General features: G+C 41.5%; 1 pseudogene; it reads left to right on the forward strand.

Moving 5' to 3' along the window:
* The first annotated feature begins 2096 nt into the window (after positions 1-2096).
* On the forward strand, positions 2097-2538 carry LOC103266363 (annotated as a pseudogene).
* The last annotated feature ends 1717 nt before the right edge of the window (positions 2539-4255 follow it).

The raw sequence follows: 4255 nt of genomic DNA on the forward strand, positions 1-4255 counted from the left end.
TACCCCATGATCAGCAGTTCTACTTCTGGGACCAGCCACACGTGTGGGCAAAGGCACGAAGAGGCATCTGTATGCCCAGTTCACGGCAGCACGGCCTGCCCAAAGATGAAACGACCCAATGGGTCCACCCACAGACAGACAGTGAGAAGATGCAGTCTCCACAAGATGGGGTGTGGCCCAGCCTTGGAGGGAGGACAACAGGCAGGAACCTGAAGACAGTGTCCAAGGTAAAGGAGCCAGTCACAAAAGGGCGAGCATTCTCTAATCCCACCCACCGGAGGGATGCAGAGGTGCCAGGCTTACTTGGATGCAAAGCAGAGTGGTGATGACAGTTATAGGGACGGAAAAAAGAATGGTGGTCACCGGGAGTTGGGGGTGTGACATTTATAGGCATGGAAAGCAGAATGGTGGTTGGCAGGGTATGTGTGCAACATTTACAGGAATACAAGGCCACAAGGCAAACGGGGGTCTCCAAAACATTTTTTTAGAAAAGGGAAAGAACAAAAAGACTTTTCAACAAAAACTACAATAATTTACTGACTTGTGACAGCAGACAGCACTTTGATTCTATACTGAAGTGAGTGGATTGCCAGAGTCCGCGGGTTTGAGACCCGCCTGGGCAGCGAGACCTCATCTTTACAATAAATCAAAAAATCAGCTGGGCATGGTAGCGCATGCCTGTAATTTTGGCTACTTGGAAGGCTGGGGCGGAAGGATCGCCGGAGCCCAGCAGGTTGAGGCTGCAGTGGCTGGGAGCGGCCACTGCACTCCAGTCTGGGCGACAGAGTGAGACTCCAACTCAAAAAAACAAAACAAAACAAACAAACAAAAAAAAGAAACACAAAAATTACAAATAAATATAAAGAGACTCTTTCCTCATTGTAAACAACTTTAGAAACTTGACCTGCTGAAGCAGAAAGCATTAAACATGTATTTTGTGGCTTACATCATATGTAGAAGTAAAACAGGAAAGTCACAACACGAACTGTGGAAGGAAGGAAAGGGTCTCACATGAAACACAAGGTGATATGACCCAAGTTGAAGGCAGATTGTGGAAAATTAAGGAATTATACCGTGAACCCTAAGGAAAGCATGAGAGAGAGAGAGAGAGAGAGAGAGAGAGAGAGAGAGAGAAGAGAAGTAGAATGGAATCAGAGCAAAATGTGGAAACACCACTGACTGTGGACTCCTGAGGCTTTACTGAAATCATTCACCAGGTCTAGGAGTCTTCTAGTGGAATCTTTAGGGTTTTCTAGATTTAGAATCACATTGTCTGCCAGGAGCAATAGCTTGATGTCCTCTTTTCCTATCTGGATATGTTTTTCTTCTTTCTTTAGCCTGATTGCTCTGGCTAAGACTCCCTCATGACAAAACAACTAACCCAAACGGAGACAGGGAAAGAAGAAAAAAGGAAGAAATGGGGTAAAGAAAACAAAGAAGGATCAAAATGGCAGATTTGAATCCAACCACATTAAATAGGAGTGGTCAGAATGCCTTAGTTAAAAGAGATAGCAGTACTGGATGAGAAAGCAGAACTTGACAACATGCTGTCTGCAAGAAAGCTATTTAAGTAAAGACATAGACGGTCAAAAGCAAAAGATGCATAAAGATGTACTGTAAAAACAAATTTTTAAAAATCTGAAGTGGCTAAATCAATATGACAAAAAAGGCATGAGGACAAGGAGCAGTACCAGGAACAGATGGAAAGTAGGATGTGATGATGGGCCCGACCACCAAGAAAACAGAGGACTCCTCAATGTGTGTGCTTAACAATCCACCTTTGAAATACAGGAAGCAAAACAGACAGCACTGAAAGGAGAAACCTACAGCTCACAATCACAATCAGGAGTTTCACACTCCTCTCCAGGATATGAACAACATCATCAACCATCTTGACTCAGCTGACACTTACAAAACACTCCCTGCAAAAAAGTGGAACATGCATTCTTTTCAAGCACAAATGGAACATTCGCCAAGATAGAACACGTTACAAATCTCAACAAATTAAGATGACTGAAATCATACAAAGTATGCTCTCTAAACACAATGAAGTTCAGTTAGAAATCACAAAAGAGCCTTTCTGAGGAGCCAGCAAGATGGTGGAAGTGGAGCAGAAGGAGAAGAGGACCTTCCACAAGGTCACCTACCACAATGTGGACCTGGACCAGCTGTGCTGGACATGTCCTATGAGCAGCTGATGTATACAGCAGCAGTGGCAGCTGAAGTGGGGCCTGCAGTGGAAGCAGCACTTGCTGTGTAAGCAGCTGTGCAAGATCAAGAAGAAGGTGCCTCCCAATGGCGAAGCCCGAGGTGGTGAAGACGCACCTGAGTGACATGATCATCCTGCCAGAGATGGCGGGCAGCATGGTGGGCATGTGCAAAGGCAAGACCTTCCACCAGGTGGAGATCAAACCTGAGATAATCAGCCACGACCTAGGCAAGTTCTCCATCATTTACAAGCCTGTGAAGCATGGCCAGCCTGGCATTGGGGCCACCCACTCCTCCCACTTCATCCATTCAAGTAGTCACTGCCAATAAAGACACGTCTGTTCAGTCAAAAAAAAAAAAAAGAAATCATAAAAGAAAGATAACTGAATAGCCTTCAACCATTTTGAAATTAAATTCTCATTTATCAACACCACTTGGATCAAAGAAATCACAAGGGAAGCTCGAAAACATTTTGAATGAAATAAAACATAAGCAGTGCTTAAAGAGAACTATGTCAGGGTAAGGTCTCAAGTAAATGATCCAGGTTTTCACCTTGAGAAACTAAAAGAAATAAAAGAGCAAATTAGATCCAAAGTAAAATAATAATAATAAAGTGCAGAAGGCAATTAAACTGATATCATAGAAACACTAGAGAAAGACCATAAAATCACATGCTAGTTCTTTGAAGACAGCAGTAAGAGTGATAAAACTAATTTAATCAGACTAAACTAGAAAATAAAAGAAAATACAAAGAAATAATATCAAAAATGGAAACATCACTTCAGATTACATAGATGTCACAAAGAAATAATATCAAAAATGAAAACATCACTTCAGATTACATAGATGTCACAAGTATAATACGGTAATACTGCAAACAACTTTATGCTGATAAATTTGGAAATTTAAATGACATAAACAAATTCCTTGAAAGACACAAACTGCCAACGCTCACCCAAGAAAAAATAACCTGTGTTCATTAAAAAAGTTAAATTCATAGTTAAAAATCTTTCCATAAAGAGATTCACTGGTGAATTCTACCAAACAATTAAAAGAGAAATAATACCAACTGTACCAAACTCTTCTAGAAAATAAAGGAGGAGGAGGTAGCTCATGCCTGTAATCCCAGCACTTTGGGAAGCTGAGAAGTGAGGATTGCCTAAGCCCACAAGCTCGAGAACAGCCTGGGCAACATGGTGAGACCTTATTTCTACAATAAATTTTAAAAATTAGCTAGGCATGGTGATGCATGCCTGTAGTCCTGCTACTTGGGAGGCTGAGGCGAAAGGATCGCCTGGGCCCAGGAGGTGAGGCTGCAGTGGACAAGATCATTGTGATCGTGCCACTACACTCCAGACTGGGTGACAGAGTGAGGCCCTGACTAAAAACAAATAAATAAATAAAATAAAAGGAGAAAATGTTTCCCCACCCACTCCACTAGATCTGGTAAGAAAGCAGGAAAAAACCATCCCAAGGAAAGCAAACTACAGGCTAGCATTTCCTATGGGCATATATGTGAAGAGTCTTAACAGAACCTCAGAAATGGAACCTAAATGCATGAGGAGATTAAACAGGTTTCCTCGGTGTATGAGGAATGCAAAGTTGACTCATCATTTGAAAATCAACTGATGTAATTTACCACAGAAACAGATAGAAAAAGGAAAGACGTAGAGGTGTACAAATAACATTTGGCAAAATTCTACACCCACTCATGTTTAGAACCCCCAGCAATCAGGAATGGAAATTCCCTCAACCTGAAAGCAATCTACAAAAAGCTTACACTTAATGATAAAGACTGAATGCTCCCCCTGAGATGAAGGCCATGGCAACAATGCCTGCCTGTACCACTTACATTCATCATTATACCAGAGGTCTTAGTGCAATAAGGCAAGAAAGTAATACAAAAGCCACAGCTGAAAAGAAAAAAAAAAACAACTATCAGTTCATGCTAAAATTTGTACGTCTCTCAGCAACATTATATTTAATTGTCTTTTGGGAGAGACATTACAAATTTATACCCTGAAATGCATTTTGAACAAATATAAAA

The sequence above is a fragment of the Carlito syrichta genome, unplaced genomic scaffold (genome assembly GCF_000164805.1).
Source record: "Carlito syrichta isolate Samal-C Ts95f unplaced genomic scaffold, Tarsius_syrichta-2.0.1 Scaffold100371, whole genome shotgun sequence".
Taxonomy (NCBI): Eukaryota; Metazoa; Chordata; class Mammalia; order Primates; family Tarsiidae; genus Carlito; species Carlito syrichta.